At 39.1% G+C, this 22553-nt stretch overlaps 1 protein-coding gene and 1 pseudogene across 3 annotated transcripts in view; one reads left to right on the top strand and one right to left on the bottom strand.

The window, feature by feature from the left end:
- Nucleotides 1-22553, bottom strand: part of CNNM2 (cyclin and CBS domain divalent metal cation transport mediator 2) — a 160133-nt gene that overhangs the window by 85925 nt on the left and 51655 nt on the right. The gene's annotated exons all lie outside the window — the stretch shown is intronic.
- LOC110139751 (ubiquitin-ribosomal protein eS31 fusion protein-like) lies at nt 7042-7464 on the top strand (annotated as a pseudogene).

The following is a 22553-nucleotide window of genomic DNA, read 5'->3' as shown; positions in this document are numbered from 1 at the left end:
GGTAAAGACACTACTGTTCTAACCACTAAAACAGGTAAAACCAAACTTCTATTTTTTTAAGTCTACAAAATTGATAAATCTCTAGCAAGAATAACAAAGAAAAAAACAGACAACATGAATTTTTATCAGGAATGAAAGGAGGGAATTTCAATACAGGCATTAAAAGAATCGAATACTGCAAACAATGCTACAACACAGATTCAACAATTTAGGTGAAATGGGCCAATTCCTTAAAAACTCCAAGTTATCAAGACTTACCCAAGATGAAATAGGTAACTCAAACATTTAACAAAATTTAGCTAGTCTACATCTCACAGATATAAGAGAACAAACCAGTGGTTAACAGTGGGGAGAGGATAGGAGAGAAGCGGCAATAATGGAGTAGGGAATTAAGTGTGAGTTACAAGGATATACTGCACAACACAGGATTAGAGCCAGTATTTTACAGTAACTATAAATGGAGTATAACCTTTAAAAACTGTGAATCACTATGTTATACATCTGTAACTCATAAAATATTGTAGAGCAACTATACGTCAGTTTAAAAAAAAAAATCTTCTGGGAAAAAAGTCTCTAGGCCCCTATGATTTCACTGGTAAATTCTCTCTCTCTCTCTTGAGTCATGAAGTTGTGTCGACTCTTGCGATCCCATGGACTACAGCCTGCCAGGCTCCTCTGTCCATGGGATTCTCCAGGCAAGAATACTGGAGTGGGTTGCCATTTCCTTCTACCAAACATCTAAAAAAGAAGTAATGCTAAATATATATAGTCTCTACAGAAAATGGGCTTCCCTTGTGACTCAGCTGGTAAAGAATCTGCCTGCAATGTGGGAGACCTGGGTTCGATCCCTGGGTTGGGAAGATCCCCTGGAGAAGGGAAAGGCTATGCACTCCAGTATTCTGGCCTGGAGAATTCCTGTATAGTCCATGGGGTCACAAAGAGTCGGACACAACTGAGTGACTTTCACTTTCACTACAGAAAATATAAGAGGAAGGTACATTTCCCATCCTATGAGACCAGCACTAATCTGATTCTAAAGACAGACACTGAAGGAAAACTACAGACCAATATCCCTTCCTAATAAACCTATATACTCAAAATTCCTCAATATAATACAGCCTGTCCTCTCCATTTGTGGGGTCCACATCTGAATTAAACTAACTGTGGATCAAAGATTTCAGGGGAAAAAATGGCAAAATAAAATAACAAAACTTCAATTTCCCTCATAGGCAACTATTTACACAGTATTTGCATCATATTTACAACTACTTATAAAACATTGGTGGCTCAGATGGTAAAGAATGTGCCGGCAGTGCCAGAGACCTGAGTTCACTCCCTGGGTTGGGAAGATCCCCTGGAGAAGGGAACAGTTACCCCCTCCAGTATCCTTGCCTGAAGAATTCATGGACAGAGGAGCCTGGCAGGTCCATGGGGTTGCAAAGAGTTGGACATAACTGAGCAACTTTCACACAAACACACACAGACAACATATAAATGCTATGTAAATACAATATAAATACTATGTAAACAGTTGCTGGCATAGACAGCAAATTCAAGTTTTGGTTTTCAGAACTTTCCAGAAATTGTTTGAATACTTTGTATCTACCAGTTGGCTGCACACAACAATGGGGGACATGCAGATTAACCAGCTTCCACTACTGAAAATCCATCCTTGAGTAAATGTACCTGGGGAGGGTGTAATTATGATCCCCGTTTTCTAGATCAGGAAAATGAAGCTTGGAGAGATTAACTAGATCTGTTCAAGACAGATCCCACAGCTGGAAAATGAGAGTGCCAAGGTTCAAACCCAGGGCTGACACCAAAGCCTGTGCTCTTAACTACTGAGCTTATGGCGCGGCAGCAAGAGGATCAGGAACAGGCGAGGAGCCACACGCCCACTCATGAGAAGGCACACGGTGCACAGCTCAGCCTCCCAGCCTTCCCCCAACACAGCCTCGCCTCCCATTCATTAGCACCCAGAGGGAAAGGCAGAAAGGAACTGGAGCTGCCTCTCATAAAGGCCGCCCCCATCTAAGGTGGGCACCAAGCAAAGTCTCTGGCAGATATGTTCACACAGAAGAAGAATGCCAAGGGCCACGCTTCCTGCCCTCAGAAAGCTTGGTCTAGTTTACACCCAAAGATCATGTCCTCAAATTGCCCACAAATACATGGTGTGCTCAGGGACTGTAATACATGTGCACATATACATCAGTGTGTGTAGTAGATGTAATAGTCATGTAAATGCACATGTATATGGAGAGCACTGTAGATTTTTCTCTAAAAATATCCTAGCAGCTCCATTCTACTTAATAATGTAATACTTGATAGAGCTGAGCTAAATGGACTCTCACCCTGGCTATGAGAATTAAAAAAAAAAAAGTTTACTAAGAACACATCGAAGACTTTAAGGGTTACTACTACTAAGGGTTAAACTACTAAGAACTCTTTCAAAGTAGCCTCAAGCACTTAAACATATACATGCAAAATCAAGACTCAGGCAACTGCAAATTCCTTAAAGATCATGCAAGGTAACATGTAGTTTATATTTTATACATACACATATAAATATATATAATTATTTATATGAAATTATGAAATTAAAAGATGCTTGCTCCTTGGAGGAAAAGCTATGACCAAACCTAGACAGAATATTAAAAAGCAGAGACAGTACTTTGCCAACAAAGGTCCATCTAGTTAAAGTTATGGTTTTTCCAGTAGTCATGTATGGATGTGAGAGTTGGACTATAAAGAAAGTTGACCACCAAAGAATTGATGCTTTTGAACTGTGGTGTTGGAAAAGACTCTTGAGAGTCCCTTGGACAGCAGGAGATCCAACCAGTCCATCCTAAAGGAGATCAGTCCTGGGTGTTCATTGAAGGACTGATGCTGAAGCTGAAACTCTAATACTTTGGCCATCTGATGCGAAGAGCTGACTCATTGGAAAAGACCCTGATGCTGGGAAAGATTGAGGGCAGGAGGAGAAGGGGACGACAGAGGATGAGATGGTTGGATGGCATCACCTATTCGATGGACATGAGTTTGAGTAAACTCTGGGAGTTGGTGATGGACAGGGAAGCCTGGAGTGCTACAGTCCACGGGGTCACAAAGGGTCGGACACGACTGAGCAACTAAACTGAACTAATATATACATATACACACAAATGATAATATACATTCCTTGAAAAATACTGTTTAGCAAAGCAACTGACAAAGGATTAATCTCCAAATAAACAAACAGCTCATGCGTCTCCATTTCAAAAAAATAGCCTAATCAAAAAATGGGTGGAAGACCTAAACAGACTTCTCCAAAGAAGACATACAGATGGCCAAACACAGGGAAAGACACTCAACATCATTAGTTATTAGAGAAATGTAAATCAAAACTACAATGAACTATCAGCTCACACTGGTCAGAATGGCCATCATCACAAAATTCATACACAGTAAATGTTGGAGAGGGTGTGGAGTAAAGGGAATCTTCCTACACTGTTGGTGAGAATGTAAACTGATAAAGCCACTATGGAGAACACTGCAGAGGTTCCTCATAAAACTAAAAATGGAACTACCATGTGACCCAGCAATCCCACTACTGGGCACATACCCAGAGAAAAGCCTAATTAAAAAAGACACATGCACTCCAACATTCACTGCAGCACTATTTACAATAGCCAGGACATGGAAACAATCTAAATATCCATCAACAGAGGAATGGATAAAGAAGATGTGGTACACATATACAGTGGAATATTAGTCAGAACAAGGAGCAAAATTGGGTCATCTGTAGAGACACGGTTGAAAATACAGACTAAGACAGAGTGAAGTCAGAAAGAGAAAAACATCATATATTATCCCATGTATATATGTGGAATCCAAAAAAAAAACAGGTATAGACAATTTACAAAGCAGAAATAGAGACAAAAAATAAACATATGGATACCAAAGGGTAAGGGGAGGGTGGGGAGAGGCAAATTGGGAGACTGAGATTAACATATATACACTATTGACACTGTATAAAATAGAGAACTAATGAGAACCTTGAAAGAATACACTGGGTATGTAAACATTTAAAAAGCAGTTTAAAAAAGAAAAATACTGTGTTTATAATTTTGAGCTAGTTAGTTTAGACTGGCCTTCCCTCTACTCCCTCCAATATTTTCAAAGTTAGTATGGCTTTTTAACATATGATAAAATCTAAGAAACAAAGTAATCAAAATTCTAAGAGCTAAGCAAACCAATGATAAAAAGTGGGAGATCACCGTAATGGAGAAAATTAGACATCACAGTTCAAATCCTGAGATCATATACCACAATTTAAAAAGAAGGCAATCCAAAATAATTAATAAAAATATCCATTTTAATCAATGTCTTATTTCCTCCAATTATCTCTATTCCATTTTAGCTAGAAAGGATTTCATGAGAGAGAAGAATCGAGAGAACACACCCATTGAAAATTACAAATTTCCTAGGACCACAATTTTTGAGGTCCCAGCCCAGCACCTTACCCCATTTCTTAGTTCAGGAAGGCATGTGTACTTCATTCTACATTTCTGTCTCTCAACCTCTCACATATATGGGGGCTCTGATCCTCTCACGTATATGCAATTTTCATATGTAACAAATACTTTTCTTCAAATTTTATTGATATATACTTGACATACATTAACACTGCATAAGTTTAAGATGTATAGTATTATGATCTGATATCATGAAATGATTATCACAAGATATCCATGAGACGATGGATGTTTACTAATCTTGTGATAATTAGTAAACATCCATCATCTCATAGAGATACAAAAAGTTTTTCCCTGTGATGAAAATTCTTGGTAGTAAATCCTAACAACTTTCATATGTAACACAGTATTAACTGTCACATCCCTAGGATTTTTTTTATTTGAAGGATAATTGCTTTACAGAATTTTGCTGTTTTCTGTCAAACCTCAACATGAATCAGCCATAGGTATACATATAGCCCCTCCCTTTTGAACCTCCCTCCCACCTCCCTCCCCATTCCACTGCTCAAGGTTGATACAGAGCCCCTGTTTGAGTTTCCTAAGCCATACAGCAAATTCCCGTTGGCTATCTATTTTACATAAGGTCATGTAAGTTTCCATGTTACTCTTTCCATACATCTCACCCTCTCCTCCCTTCTCCCCATGTCTATAAGTCTATTCTCTATGTCTGTTTCTCCACTGCTGCTGCCCTGTAAATAAATTCTTCAGTACCATTTTTCTAGATTCCATATATATGCATTAGAATATGTATTTATCTTTCTCTTTCTGACTTACTTCACTCTGTATAATAGGTTCTAGGTTCATCCACCTCATTAGAACTGACTCAAACGCATTCCTTTTTATGGCTGAGTAAGGTTCCATTGTGAAATATGTACCACAACTTCTTTATCCATTCATCTGTCAATGGACATCTAGGTTGCTTCCATGTTCTAGCTATTATAAATAGTCCTGCAATGAACAATGGGATACATGTGCCTCTTTCGATTTTGGTTTCCTCAGGGTATATGCCTAGGAATGGGATTGCTGGGTCATATGATGGTTTTATTCCTCGTTTTTTTAAGGAATCTCCATATCGTCTTCCACAGTGGCTGTATCAATTTACATTCCCACCAAGAGTGAAAGAACATTCCCTTCTCTCCACACCCTCTCCAGCATTTATTGTTTGTAGACCTTTAGATGATGGCCATTCTGACCGGTGTAAGGTGGTATCTCATTGTAGTTTTGATTTGCATTTCTCTAATAATGAGTGATGTTGAGCATCTTTTCATGTGCTCGTTAGCCATCTGTATGTCTTTTTTGGAGAAATGTCTTCTTTAGGTCTTTTCCCCACTTTTTTATTGAGTTGTTTGTTTCTCTGGTATTGAGTTGTATGAGCTGCCTGTATATTTTGGAAATTAATCCTTTGTCCATTGTTTCATTTGCTATTATTTTCTCCCATTCTGAGGGCTGTCTTTTCACCTTGCTTATAGTTTACTTTGCTGTGCAAAAAGCTTTTAAGTTTAATCAGGTTCCCTAGGACTTTTTTTTCTGATAACTGGAAGTTTCTACCTTTTCATTGCCTTCATCCAATTCCTCTTCCCTCTCCCCTCCACTTCCAGTAACCACATATCTGATCTCTTTTTCTATGGTTTATTTTTGAAATATAGTTAACCTATTATTAAATGTTAGTTCCTATTACACAACAGTGATTTGATACTTCTAGTCATTTCAAAAGGATTATTACAATAAGTCATTATGACCTATCACCATACAAAGATACTACATAATTACTGATTATATCCATATTGTACATTTCATGACTGTGACTCATTTATTTTGCAACTGGAAGTTTGTACTTGTTAATATCCCTTACCTATTTCTCTCTCCTCCATATCCCCAACCCATCTGGCAATCGAAAATTAAATTTTAGTTTTTCCAAACATAGAAACTTACATTATCATGTGTAAAGTAGACAGCCAGTGGGAATTTGCTATACAACTCAGGGAACTCAAACTGGGGCTCCATAACAACCTAGAGGGGTGGGAAGGAAGGCGGGAGGGAGGTTCAAGAGGGAGGGGATACATATACATACGTATGTATATCTATGGCTGATTCATGTTGATGTTTGGCAGAAACCAACACAATTCTGTAAAACAATTATCCTTCAATTTTAAAAATAAATTTTAAAAACTTTTAGTTTCTCCTGTTGATCTGACACATGTCAATTTAATTCTTAGGCTAGCCAGAAGAACCTAGAAGGGTAGAGGAGAGTTTTCTTCATTCCTGACAGGTCTCAGTCTTAAAGATCTCATCTCACTCTCCAACGATAATACAAATTCTCCATTTGGTTGGAGGATGGGGCAAAAGAAACAATATAGTACATTACTGCAAAGATCTTTAAAAGTCCACCCCCCTCAAACAACCAATCAAAGCACTGCACATTAAGGAAGGGATGAAGACACTCCTCTCACACCTCACAATTCAAAAAGTGGACAGGTCAGAAAGAGGATCGAGATTACACTAAATCCACCGAGGAACAGCAGCCAAGATGCAGTTTACCATGATGACCATCACTCTGGAGGTTGAACCCCCGGATACAACAGAAAATATGAAGACCAGGATCCAGGATAAGGAATTTCCTTCTGATCAAAGACTTCTCTTTGCTGGAAAGCAACTGGAAGACGGACTTTGACTTCAACATTCAAAGGAGGCCACTCTTCTTGTGTGGAGACTTAACGGTGGTGCTAAAAGAGAACCTTCCACCACTCCAAAAAATAATGAGGGAAAGAAGGTTAAACTGGCTGTCCCAAAATACCATAAGGTAGATGAGAATGGTAAAAATCAGCCACCTTCCAAGGGAGTGCCCTTCAGATGAATATGGGTGCTGGTTTTTATGGCCAGTCACTTTGACAGATGCTATTGTGGCCTATGTGGTCTGATCTACTGTTTCAAGAAACCAGAAAACAAATAATTTTACACTGGTTAACAAAAGACATGAACTAACAGGCTTAAAAAAAAATGAGATTACACAAAAGAAACCCAGTATGAAGGGTTGGTGAGGAGTGTTCTTGATTAGGAATTGGGCTTGTTCTCTCCTCACTCCTATCACCGGCCTTATGCCCTGTCCACCTGAAAGCCCAAAGGACTGGAAATGTAAGGGACTGCAATGACACAGGAGACTTCCCTGGTGATCCAGGGGTTAACACTGTGCTTTCACTGAAGAGGACAGAGGTTCGATCCCTGGTTTGGGGAACTAGGATCCAGCATGCTGTGCAGCATGACCAAAAATAAATTTTTTTTTAAAAAAAGACACTCTTCTACCATACTAATTACCTTCAAAGAACCAGGAGCCCTAGAGTTTAACAAATGAGTGAAGAGGACATTTTAAAAAACCCAAAGTACACTTAAGTGTTTCATCTTCTTAGTTTAGTTAGACATTACTCACTTCAACTAGGAACTCACACAAAACAAGTGTTTCTCCTTCCCTAGCACAACAGGCCAGCCTCGATTAAAAAAAATTATTTGCTGAAGCAGCCTCAGGGGAAAAGGCAAGGAAAAAAGACCACAGTTAAGTTTTTAAATAAGACAGAACTTACTCACTGAAGGAAGAGTACTTTTCTTCAGGAGTTTTTCAAGATGACTGAAAAGATAACGAACAGTTCCCCGGTTCATCCAAACATGTTGCCAGGGCTTCAGCAACAGGAGTTTGCTTGTCTGCATGGACAGAAGTGATTCAGGGAGAGGACTTCAAAAATACTTCTGTTTACCTACTGGAACTCAGTGTTCGGAATGCTCATCTCTCTCCTTTATCCATCTTCTTTCCTGGTTCACTCACCACAAACAGGAGCTGAGATCACTTGCTCAGGCAGAAGGAAGAAGGGGAGCAAGACACTACCACATACCAGTAGTTTTATATTTTTCCTTTTCACCCAGGCACATGTATTTGGCAATGCTCTTTGCAAACATCTAAAGCATTATAAAACTACATAAGGTGAATAACACCATCAATTAATTCACCAATCCTAATAATGAATGGCCTGCCTTCCTTGACACTCTCCTTATCACTGATACAAAAAAATTTTTGCACCAAAATTCAGAAACTCAAATCTAGTTTCCATCACATAACACACATGTTTAAGGACTTAGAGGGGGAGATTCTTGCCATTTATCTGAAAAATACATCTTGCAGGTGACTGTTTTCAAGCCTCTGGACTTTCTCAGTCACACTCATACCCCATACCCATCACTTTTTAGTGTTGTCTTCAGCTCTGTTTCAGTCACACTTCCATCACACTCACCTTGCTCAGTCCCATCCAAGCACCCAAGCTGAAGCCTCCACCATCACCCCCGGAGGACGCCACTCTTGTCTATGACTTAGTGCATGTCACACACACTGAGATATTGGGATCCCCTTCCTTAAGGGAAGGGCTCTTCCTTCCCCTTCACATCTGGCGTAGGCAGCCTCAATTCATGTTGTAGAATAGTGAATAAACGTTGTCTCCCCACCTCTGAGACACCGATTCACACCCATTACTCTTTCCCCAGACTCGCTGCAGCTTCCCTGTTGAAGTGGCTCCACAGCAACCCTTCTTCTGCGAATATCATCACACCAAGCAGTCCTTCCTGCAACAGATACTCACGGAGCCTCTATCAAAGCCAGGCGCTGCTGTCCAGCTGGAATAAAGCAATGAACCAAACATAAAAAACCCTGCCTGCATAGAGCATGCATTCTAACAGGGGAGAAGTGATACCCTGGACAGCTCACATTCAATCTGAACTTCAGTATAATTCAGTTGTTTTGACTCTATATTGAGTCAAGCGACTGCCCAGACTCCTGTGGTAGATATTCGGCAAAGACAGGTACCACCAACTCCTCCTAAGCCTGCAGACACGGGACTGCTCCTCCCATTAAGAGGCAGAGTCTGTTTCCTCTTTACCTGAACCTGAGCTGCCCTGCGCCTCGATCAACAGAATTCTCAGAAGTGACCACTGTGTCAGAGTTCTGGGCCTAAGAAACCTGACAGTTTCCACCGTCCGGGAAACCAGGCACCACGTGCAGAAGCTCAGCCTATCCTGCTAGAGAGAAGGGCCCCAAGGAGGAGCCCCGTGGCACCCCAGGTGACAGCCAGGACGAAGGCCACAGACATGTGAGTGAGGCCACCTCCTACCTTCCAGGCACCAGGTGAATGCAGCCCCCTGAGTGAGCCCAGCAAACATCAATGGAGCACAGACCACCACCTATGATGATTTCTGAACTACAGCATCGCAATCAGTAACGTGGTGGTGGCTTTAAGCCACTAAATTTGGGAATGGTTGTTAAGCAGCAATAGATAAGGGAGATCCTGCCTTCATGAGACAAGAGTTCTTAGCCAGAGTCCAGGTGGTATCTTCTACGTTTTTCTAGGCCTTCATCATATAAACCATTACAGTTAGGCAAAAAGGAAATACCCAGCCAAGATCTGATGAGTGACTATTTTTTTGTTTTTTAAAACCGCTTTATTGGGTTAGAAATTACATACCTTAAAGTTCATCCACATAAAGTATACAGTTTAAGGGCTTCAAGTAACCATCACAGAATCTAACTTTAAAATCTTTTCATCACCCCCCAAAAAGAAACCCCACAACCACTAATAGTCACTCCCTATTTTCCACCAACCCCCAGCTCAGTCCTAGGCAACCACTGATCTACATTCTCTGTCTCCATGGATTTGCCTATTCTAGACATTCTGTATAAATGGGATCATACACTATATGGTCTTTTATGACTGCCTTCTTTTGCCTAGCACGATTTTTTTTAATTGGGGTACAGTTGCTCTAATGATGAGTGAATATTTATAAAACTAAATGGGGGAGAGGATTCTGGAGAAGTTGCCAAAGTATCAAGCACCAGAATCTGTCTTCCCACCTAGCCAACAACTGCACTGGTGGAATCTATTTAACTATTTTGGAACCTTGAATGCTTACAACTTCCAGGGGTAGGTAAGATGATAAACTGTGCTGAACTGCAGTCAATTTTGGCTCTTAGCACAGTAGGAGCCACCCGTTCATCATCCCCAGACCCTTGGCAGACAACTGCGAACGTGTTCCTGGAACCACTGCCCACAGCCTGTGGGAGCTAGGATGGGCATAAAGGACTCTGTGCTCCAAACACCGGGGATCCCCGCTGTGATTGCTAATAACTGCTCTGATCACAGAGGAGAGCAGCCACTGTGCCTCCCCCACCCACCCTGTTGCAGTCCCCTTTCCTTCTAGCTGAGATGACTTCCAGGAGATTTAAAAGGCCAGGTCCCTTCTCCCCCTTCATTTTTCACTCCCTGCCCCGCTTTGGAGCCAGACATTAAAGACTTGGACATTTAAAAACAACTGCATATAGGAAAAAAATTAGAAAGTGACTATGTGTGCCCTGAGAAAGGCTCAGAAAAGACCTGGGAAGATCTTTGGTTTCCATCTCAGGCCGATCCTCAGCAAAGGGACTGTGTACAACAATTAAAATAAAAAACAAACAATAAGAAAAACAAGCAAGCCCTAGGGAAGGGGGAAATCTGATTTCCAGAGTTACCACATTATTATATTCAAGAGTCCACTAAAATAAATCTTAAGGCATGCAAAGGAACAGCAAAGTATGGCTCATTCAGAGAAAAAAAAAAATCAATAGATGCTATTCCAAAAAAAGACATAATGGCTAATACACTAGACAAAGACTTCAAAGGAAATGCCTTAAAGATGCCCAACAGACTAACAGAAGATATGGAAAAAGCCAAGAAAACAAATGAATATCAATAAAATGACAGAACCAAAAGGAAGTTCTGGAGCTCAAAAGTATATAGCAGAAATGCAAAATTCCTTAGAAGGATTCAAAAGCAGATTTCAGTAGACAGAAGACTCAGTGAACTCGAAGATAAGACAATGGAAATTACTGAGTCTAAAGAAAAGAAAAAAGATGGAGAAAAGCTAACAGGGCCTAAGGGAACTGTGGGACGCCCACCGTTGAGTAGATCAGCGTAAGTACAGAGGAAGCCACAGAGGGAAAAGAGAGGAAAGGGGAGAGAGAATACTTGAAGAAATAATGGCTGAAAACGTCCCAGATTTAATGAAATACAGACTACAAACATCCAAGGAGCTCTGTAAACTCCAAATAAGAACACAAAGAAACCCACACCAAGACACATTATAATCAAACTTTCAAAAGACAAGAGAATCTTGAAAGCACAAGGCAGAAGTGACTCATCGCATAAAGGGATCCTCAGTAAGATTACCAGACTTCTTGTCAGAAAGCTCAGAAATAATGGCGGTCAATGGGCTGATATTGCAAAGTGAAGAAAACAAATTATCAAATGAGAACCCTGTTTCTGGCAAAACTGTCCTTTAAGAATGAGGGAGAAAGCAAGACTTTCCCAAACAAAAGTTGAGAAAGCATGTGACCACCAGACCTACACTGCAAGAAATGCTCAAGCAGTCTTACAGGGTGAAATGAAAGGACACTGGACAGTACTTTGAAGCCTACAGAGAAATACAAATCTCAATAAAGGTGAGTGTATCAGCAATTACAGAAACCTAGGAGTATTGTAACAGTGGTTTGTAACTACATTTTTCTACATGATTTAAGAGACTAAAACATTTAAAGAAAAAAAAAAACGTACAAAAGCTAGTATTACTGTAACTTGGGTTTCTCACTCCAAATCTTATTTTCTATATAATTTTAGATCAGTGCATTTTTAAGGAATTATAAGTTCATTTTAGAGTGTATTATGTATAAAGATGTTAGTTTTGTGACATCGACAACCAAAAGAGGTGGGGACAAAGCTTTAAAGATTCACATTGCTAAAATCAGAAATGAAAATAGGGACATTAGAACTGATTCTACAGATAAAAAAGGGATAGATGTGAACAACTGGATGCCAACAAATCATATCTAGATGAAATGGACAAATTCCTAGAACCACAGAAGCTGTAAACATTAAATTATGAAGAACTAGAAAATCTGGTTATCCCTATATCCAATAAGGAGACTGCAACAATAATCGAACAACTCCAAGCAAAGAAAAGCCTTGGACCTGACGGCTTGACTGATGAAGTCTACTAAACATTTAAAGAACTAACTCCAAAAGTTCCCAAACTTTACCAAAAGACTGAAGAGAAGGGGATATTTTCAGACTCAATCTGAGAGGCCAGCATTACTTTGATACCAAAGCTGGATAAGGACACGGTAAGAACACTGACGCCAAAACCTTCAACAAAATGCAGCAAACAGGATTCAGCAGCATATTAAAAGGATTGTACACCATGAACAAGTAGGATTTATTCCTGACATGTAAGGGTGGTTCAACAGACCAAAAAAGGAGTACACCATATCAACAGAATGAAGGAAGAATATCTGCATGATCATCTCAATTGAGCAGAAAAAGAATTTGACAGAAATTCAACACTCATGATAACATTCAAACTAGAAACAGAAGGAAACTACTTCAACATAATAAGCTGTATGTGAAAACCCACAGAGATCATCATCTTCAATGGTTCAAGGCTGAAAGCATTTCCTCTAATACATCAGGACCAAGCCAAGTATACCCACTTTCGGCATTTCTGCTCAACACAGTATTTGAAGTTCACTCAGAGCAATTAGGCTAGAAAAAGAAAGGTATCCAAAGTGGAAAAGAAGTAAAATTCTCTTTGCAGATGATATGATCTTATATGTAAAAATCTTAAAGATTCCACACATTAAAAAAAACTATTAAAACTAACAAATTTATTAAAGTGGCAAAACACAAAAGCCAACACAGAAAAAATTCAGTTTCATTTCTCTATATATAACAACGAACAATTTAAAAAGGAAATTACAAAAACAATCCTGTTCACAGAAACAATTCTACTCACAATAGTATCAAAAAGAATAAAATACTTAGGAGTCAACCAAGAGAAAGATTTGTACAATGATAATTACAAATATTGATAAAAAGAAATTAAGGCCATAAATAGAAACATCCCAGGATAATTGGAAATCTTTTACTAAGATGTCCATACTACCCAAAGCTTCTGTGGATTCAATGCAACCCCTACCAAAATCCCAATCATGATTTTTAAAGAAATAGGAAAAACAAAACAAAAAAACCCATCCTAAAATTCATATGGAATCTCAAAATGACCCCAAGTAGCCAAAACAATCTTGAAAAAGAACAAAACTGGAAGGCATACTTCCTGAATTCAAAATTTACCACAAAGTTACAATAATCAAACAAGTGTGGTATTAAGTAAACAGACAAACATATACACAATGCAATCTACTAGAGGGCCCAGAAATAAAATCCTTGCATATATGGACAAATAATTTTTGACAAGGGTGCCAAACCTTCAGTGGGGGAAGGATATTCTTTTCAATGAAGATTTCTGGGAAAAAATGGATATCCACATGCATGAGAATGAAGTTGGATCTTTAACTAACACCATATACAAAAATTAACTCAAAAAATTGATCAAGGACCTAAATATAAGCCCTAAAAGTATAATACTCTTAGAAGAAAATATAGGATAAAAGCCTCCCAACAGTGGATTGGGCAATGATTTCTTAGATATGCACCAATGGTATAGTAAACAAAAGGAAAAAAATAGACAAATAGGTCGCTGGGAAATTTTTAAATGTTGTACATCAAAAGATACTGTAAGAGTAAAAAAGCAACCCACAGTATGGGAGAAAATATTTACAAATTATTTATTTTATAAAGGAATAATATCTAGCATATGTAACTCCTAAAACTCAAACAATATAACAGCCCATTTAAAAATGGTCAAAGGACTTGAACAAACATTTCTCTAAAGATTTATAAATGGCCATGAAGTACACAAAAAGATGTTCAACATCACTAGTCATTCGGGAAAAGCAAATCGAAACTACCATGAGGTGCTACCTCACACCCACTGGGATGGCTATTATTGAAAAACAAGAAAATAAATATAGACAAGGATATGGAGAATGTAAAATTGGTGGGAAGGTAAAACTGTCCAAGCACTATAGAAAACTGCCTGGTAGTCCCTCCAAAAATTAACAGTAGAATTGCAATATGATCCAGCAATTCCACTTCCAGGTCTGCACTAAAAAGAAAAACCAAAAGGAGGGTGTGGGGGAGCTGGCTGCATTCCCATATTCATAGCAGTGTTATTCACAATAACCAAAACATAGAAGCAAGCCAGTGTCCATGGAGTGAAAACTAGATAAAGAAAATGTGGTATATATACATAATGGAATATCCTAAAAAGGAAGGAAATTCTGCAATACGCTGCAATAATCTTAAGGATATTCTGCTAATTAAGCCTTTTTGTATTTGCCAAAATACCAAAAGGCAAATAGTGTCTGATTCCACTTATATGAGGTACTTCAGGTAGTCAAAAAATCATGAGGAAAGAAGGTAGAATGGTGACTACCAGGGGATGTGGGTAGGGGGAAAATGAGAGTTACTGTTTAACGGGTATAGAGTTGCAGTTTTATAAGATGAAAAGAATTATGGACTTAGAGGTCATGGTTACACAACAATGTGAATATATTTAATACCACTGAACTGTGTGTTTAAAGATGGCTAAGATGGTAACTTTTATTGTTTTAAAACAAAAAAAAATTTTTAACTTAAATTGGATGTCTATAAACATGGAAGAGACCTACAGCATTTTATCTTCTGGACAGAGGATTCAAAATCATTTTTGACTGTGTATTCCGTTAGTTAAATGTTGACCATGTCTCCTCTATATTTTTATTAATTATATACAAATATTACTAAATTAATGCATTATGTACATTAAGAAATACCTTCAATAATAATAAGCATAAGTGTCTATATATTTATTTTTGAATAAACTTGCGAGTCCTACTGCAATCTGTTGGTTAGCTATGCATACAACTCACCTTGGGGACAACTGCTTAAGGGTAAACCAGTTTCTATGGTATTCTCTAATTTCTTCTTCCAACTCTCTCCCCTTGGCCTTTGTACTCTAAACTATTTCAGTTTTCTTCCTCTCAGTGTTTTCCTTCAGCAGTTCCACTTCCTGCTTTCACCTTTTAAATATGGGCTTTGGTATCTGGCCTTCTGCTCTTTCAAGTACATCCTCCCTTGGCAAATTCATCTTACTAACAAATCACCAGAAGTTTTGTCAACTTGTCTACTCTCTGAATTAGTCTGCAACCACTGAACATTCACACCTGAGTCAAAAATCTCACCACCAGTGTATCATCTAGCCCACTTCACCCACACTGTCAATGCCCAATTGCTGCTGCTAAGTCACTTCAGTCGTGTCCGACCCTGTGCGACCCCACAGACGGCAGCCCACCAGGCTCCCCCGTCCCTGGGATTCTCCAGGCAAGAACACTAGAGTGGGCTGCTATTTCCTTCTCCAATGTGCGAAAGTGAAAAGTGAAAGTGAAGTCGCTCAGTCATGTCCGACTCGTAGCGACCGGATGGACTGCAGCCTAACAGGCTCCTCCGTCCATGGGATTTTCCAGGCAAGAGTACTGGAGGGGGGTGCCACTGCCTTCTCCCAATGCCCAACAAAACCCCCCAATTTGCTTATCTACCTTCTGCTGAATCACCCAATGTAACTATACATCTGGAGCCAGTTCAAAACACTTTCTAACGCTCTATTAGAAATTCTGCTGGAATTAGGCTAAAACTGACTTCCTTCTAACTTTCATACTGGGTCCAGTTTGGGCTTCTGAGGTCTCACAAAATACCCCATCACTGCATGCATGCATGCTTAGTCACTCAGTTGTGTCTTTGCAACCCTATGGGCCAAAGCCCACCAGGCTCCTCTGTCCATGGGATTTTTCAGACAAGAATACTGGAATGGGTAGTCATTTCCTCCTCCAGGGGATCGTTCCGACTCAGAGATCGAATCTGCGCCTTCTGTGTCTCTGACACTGCAGGCAGATTCTTTACCCACTGAGCCACCAGGGACTGCCTACACAAATCTAAACCAAATGCACCATTTTTGTCATCTTTAGGTTTCAGTGGCAAGACATGAGGACCTTTTTCAAGCAAAACAGGGCAGCTGGAACCTCACAGCTAATCTGTGTCCTATAAACCAAAACAGGCACTGAATGCTTCAGGTGAGTGAATCAGGACAAGCGCAGAATAATGTCCAGGACTCAGGCCCAGTTTAGTGGGTATAAGAAACTATGGGTCTCCAAGCTGACAGATGATACAAAGTCTGAGCCCTCTCATCAGTTGGTGGGGCATGCTTATCCTCTGCTTAGAGAGCCAGGCAAGTCCTCCAAGCTCCCAATTCTGCTTTTACGACTGTCCCTTGATGACATGTTGTGAACTGATGACACTGTGGCTTAAAAAGCTTTTTCATCAACCTGATCTAGTAATTTAAAAGCAAAACAAAAACTCTGTTGTGGAATAAGCCATCAAGTGCTTACTTAAACCCCAGGCACTTCTGGGTACTGATGACTTGGTCCTAACATTGGAGGAGTTGATGACTAGAACAGTAGTCAGTGAGAACCCAAGGAAGAATCTGAAGTAGTACAGAGTGGCACATTAGCCAAGAATATACCCAGAGACTACCAAAGAAAACACACATGAGACTGGTCTTCCGGCCTGTCTTGGGTCATTCACACAGAAGCAAGGGACCAGAAAGACTTCTGATATCTAGCTCTGATGATGAGGAACTGGGAGGAAAAATAACTTGTGTGTTCTTCATAATGTTTTAAGAAGAATTGACTGTATCAGACAAACTATGTAAATACAGAAGAGGAGTCCTAACTAAGTTAAACATGAGGGTGAGAAGAGGAAAAACATGTAGAAAGAAAAAAAAAACTATTAAAATTCTTCTGAGGGAAAAAAAAAGACAAAACAATTAGAGCAATTCAGAATTCTCAAGGTCTGCCAAGGTTTCCTACACAAAGCAAGAATTTTGTCCACTCACTGTAGAAAAGAAAGATCTTTCTCTTTTACATTTCTCTTACATGTTAGAAAATGTTAGCAAAATTCAGTCTTTCAGTCTTTAACAATGACTAAAATGTAATCACACAATTACATTTAAGTTATATTGTGAACTTGAACTGTCAAAGAAATATCGAGAATATTTCCTAAACTTTTTGCACAAACGTCTTTAAAATCACTAATAACATCAATTTTTTTCCCCTGCAAAAATTTTGAACACATATTTGAAGCCACTGCTATAGCTTAAAATACTGGAATTCCCTTAATGGTTACTGGGAACTATGATAATAGAAATTATTTTTATTAGTGTTTCTCTGAATTCTATTCATTTATAACACTTTCTATAGTCATGCTACTCTTCAGCTTTCTTAAATTGGCCCATTTAGCCTTGGCTATCCCACTAATTATATAAGCTTTTCGAATCCTGACTTTATTTTTTGGGGCTCCAAAATCACTGCAGATGGTGACTGCAGCCATGAAATTAAAAGACGCTTACTCCTTGAAAGGAAAGTTATGACCAACCTAGACAGCATATTAAAAAGCAGAGACATTACTTTGCCAACAAAGGTCCGTCTAGTCAAAGCTATGGTTTTTCCAGTAGTCACATATGGATGTTGAGAGTTGGACTATAAAGAAAGCTGAGCGCCGAAGAATTGATGCTTTTGAACTGTGGTGTTGGAGAAGACTCTTGAGAGTCCCTTGGACTGCAAGGAGATCCAACCAGTCCATCCTAAAGGAGCTCAGTCCTAGGTGTTCACTGGAAAGACTGATGTTGAAGCTGAAACTCCAATACTTTGGCCACCTCATGTGAAGAGCTGACTCATTTGAAAAGACCCTGATACTGGGAAGGATTGAGGGCAGGAGGAGAAGGGGTCGACAGAGGATGAGATGGTTGGATGGCATCACCAACTCAATGGACATGAGTTTGGGTGGACTCTGGGAACCGGTGGTGGACAGGGAGGCCTGGCGTGCTGCAGTCCATGGGATGGCCAAGAGTCGGACACCACTGAGCAACTGAACTGAATCTCTAAAATCTCGTCTTCATTACCTATAATGTACATTTGTTTATTTACTCATTCAACAAATATTTACTGAACAACTACTGCCAGTCAACAGCATTCTCATAAAACTTACAACCCAAGTGCTATATAAAATGGGAAGGTTAGACTGAGATGTTATTGTCCCTTTAAGATCTAAAATTTCATTATATAAAAAGATCATCTACATTTACCATTTTAATTGATCAAAAAAGCAGAAGACAAAAACTTGGCAAAATAAGAAATAGAAATATTTAGACTACACCCAAACAAGGTCTGTTAAAATCCTGGGTGCAAATTTCTAGCTCTATCACAAGTTCCTGTCCAAACAAATTCAATGTCCGTGTTGATCAAACAATGGGTCACAAATATATGAATATCTTTGAAAATTATGAAAAGGCTGAGAAATGATTAAATAGTACACTGTAAATTGGATAGTTATTTAAACCTACATAAAGCTCATGTTTAAGGAACAGTTTTTTTACAGTTAGTTTCTGAGTTCACTTAGAGAAGATCTATAACTTAGGTTAGTTTAAGGTTAATTTTTTATACATTCAAAAGTTCATACTACGGTAGAAGTTTACGGAATACAATACCAATCACAGAAGTGTACTGCAACTCAGTCGCTGAGTTTAAACACATGTTCTTCAAACACTCATCTGAAATAACAACCAAAGTACTGTCATCTAATTCAGAATAATAAACACTCATATATACCAGTAGAAACACTCTTGTTTCCAGCTGTTTACAAGTCCCAGAGTCATAACTAACACACTGTTGAAAACAATTCCTTGTAATCTAAAGGCCCTAAGCCACAAACAATACACTACTAATCAAAGCTTCACAGTCTTGATTACACAGGGGAGTGTAGCCGCCCACCAAAAAGCCCAAAGAGAAGCAAGTTTATCTTTCCCACAAATTGGCAATGTTTTTCCTCTCTTTTCTGCCAAATCCTTGAAGAAGGAACACACTGCACATACAAAGATTCAATAAAAAGAATCCTAATATTTCCTATTCCTGAGATGTGACCAGACTCATTTAGCTGACATGCATTGTATACTTCACTATGGCAGGCTCTATGCTAACCCTCTGAAAGACATGGCCCCTGTCTTCCAGGAAAGTTAAGTTCTAGAGGGATAGACCAGTATGAATAAATAACCAGTGTGATAAACACTGTGAAAGAACAGTAACAATGTTAAAAGACTTAGAGGAGAAATTTACCTAATATAAGAAGGGAAAGAACACCACCCTCTGTGAAAGTAACATTTAATCAGGTATCTGAAGGACGCTGCTTATCTTAAATTTTTTCTCTGCCTATTTGCACAGATATTTGTTTTTGTTCAAATAGGTTACATATTTACAAACATCCTATTTTGGAAATTATAGTCAGCTGGTATATTTTAAATACAAGAAAGGCACGTAAGCATACCTATTGCCTTCTGCCATCACCAGATAAATATTACACCTTGGCTAGACTGCCAGTCCCCAGGAAGGATGAGACTCCTGAAACAAGAGCTAGATCACACCAATTGTCCCAGCCAAAACCAGCAGATAGTCAAACTCCCAAAGTCAGCAGAGTCCCCAAACCAACCACCCCAGAAATGTTTTGAACAAATACTTATTGTGAGCAACTGACATTTCTCAGTCATCTGCCATGCAGCATTACTATGGCAACAGATAACTGATAACACAAGATCTTTAAAAATTACTATTCCTGAATCTTTTCTCTGGAAACTACTGAAGGATATGTCCTCCCAAGAGAAATGAGTAAACCAAGAAAGACTGATTTGGGATCCAGAAGTGAAGGATTTAAACACAGGAAAAAAGATAATTTTTAGGTTAGTTTGTGAAGGGAAGATTCAGAGCAACAGGCTGCTACAGTTCTACAGTTCCTATTGGCAATTCTAGGACAAATGCCTCCAAAACAACCTAAAGAACTAATATATAGCCCCGTGTGTGTTAGAATCCTGGCAAGGAGCATGAGGATAGTAAGTTAGTTATGTGAAGAAGCAGCAGCAAACAAAAAAATGAGAATTATGGAAAATTCCAGGGGAAAAAAAACTGTAAGATGTGATCATAACATATAACCTGGCTCACATGTAACAACTTTCATATGTTTACAATAATGTATACATTAAACATCCGATGTGAGAAGCGACAGAGCAATTCCCTGAGAAAGTGACATTTGGAAGACAACTGAAAGCATGTTTTAACAACTTAAAAACATGTTTTTAAATTTTGGACAATTATACTGGGAGGATAGGGGAAAACGGTGTGTGTGCTGGAGGGAGAAAGAAGTTTAAGTAGATCCGTATCTTCCAGTGTAGAAAGCCCTCAAACAAGGTCTAAAACTGAAATATAAAAGACAGCAATTTAACTACAGCTTTTTTAAATATCAAATTTAATAGCGTAAGAAACAGCTAAGCACTGAAAGTAGTCAGATCTGGGGAGCTGGAAGGAGACAGAAGGCTGCTATTTTTGAATAATAAGCCCAGTGTCTTTTGAAGCTATTATTTTAATAAAAATTAAAATTTTTAATAAACATTAAAATTTTCACCAAATTTTAACCTCATTTACCTTACTTCCATTCTCCCCAAATTTCTATTTCTAGACACCTCACATCTATTACAACTAGAACTATTTCCTGAATTCATTTATTCACTCAACTATTTACTTCAGTTCAGTTGCTCAGTCGTGTCCGACTCTTTGCGATCCCATGAACCACAGCATGCCAGGCCTCCCTGTCCATCACCAACTCCTGGAGTTCACCCAAACCCATGTCCATCGAGTTGGTGATTCTGTCCAACCACCTCATTCCCTGTCATCCCCTTCTCCTCCTGCCCTCAATCTTTACCAGAATCAGGGTCTTTTCAAATGATTCAGCTCCTCACATGAGGTGGCCAAAGTACTGGAGTTTCAGCTTCAACATCAGTCCTTCCAATGAACACCCAAGACTGATCTCCTTGCAGTCCAAGGGACTCTCGAGAGTCTTCTCCAACACCACAGTTCAAAAGCATCAATTCTTCTTGCTCAGCTTTCTTTATAGTCCAACTCTCAACATCCATACATGACCACTGGGAAAACCATAGCCTTGACTAGACGGACCTTTGTTGGCAAAGTAATGTCTCTGCTTTTTAATATGCTGTCTAGGTTGGTCATAACTTTCCTTCCAAGGAGTAAGTGTCTTTTAATTTCATGGCTTCAATCACCATCTGCAGTGATTTTGGAGCCCAGAAAAATAAAGTCCAGCCACTGTTTCCCCATCTATTTGCCATGAAGTGATGGGACTGGATGCCATGATTTTAGTTTTTTGAATGTTGAACCTTAAGCCAACTTCTTCACTCTCCTCTTTCATCAAGAGGCTCTTTAATTCCTCTTCACTGCTACTGGGAAGCCACTAATGTCCACTGTTTTTGATAAGCAATTAACGAAAAACTAAGTCTAGTGGGGACATGCTAAATATTTTAGATATATTAAACATACAGATAGGCCAAGAAGTAAGTGCTAGGTAATGCAAAATAAACAGATGTATATGTGCATGCTCAGTCATGTCCAACTCTTTGCAACTCTATGTACTGTAGCTCCCCAGGCTCCTGTCCATGAAACTTTTCCAGCATTTATATATGTTGGTGGCATTTAAGCAAACATCTGGAGTTAATAGGGAGCAATCCATGCAGATATGTGGCAAAACAGAGGAGGTGGGAAAGCAGCTAATGCAAAGGCCCTAAGATGTACATGCACTTAACATGTTCAAAGGCAAGTTGGAAAACCAGCTATTTAGGGCCTTATGTGCATTGTAAGTACTTTTGCTATTACTCTGCATGAGCTAATGAACCATGAGTCTTCAAATGAGTTACAGCAATAGGAGTTAAGTTTTACCCTTTAAAAGATCACTTGCCTGTGTACAATCACTTGCAAAAAAAAAAAAAAAAACTGGCAATATATGCTAAGGCTTATATATATATACATTATATGTTAAGGCTGAGGCAATATACGCTAACACTGGACTTCTCAGGTGGCACAGTGGTAAAGAATCTGCCTGCAATGCAGGAGATCTGGGTTCAATCCCTGGGTCAGGAAGATCCCCTGGAGAAGGA

Source organism: Odocoileus virginianus, chromosome 7 (genome assembly GCF_023699985.2).
Source record: "Odocoileus virginianus isolate 20LAN1187 ecotype Illinois chromosome 7, Ovbor_1.2, whole genome shotgun sequence".
NCBI classification, from domain to species: Eukaryota; Metazoa; Chordata; class Mammalia; order Artiodactyla; family Cervidae; genus Odocoileus; species Odocoileus virginianus.
This window is presented reverse-complemented; position numbering and strand designations above follow the sequence as displayed.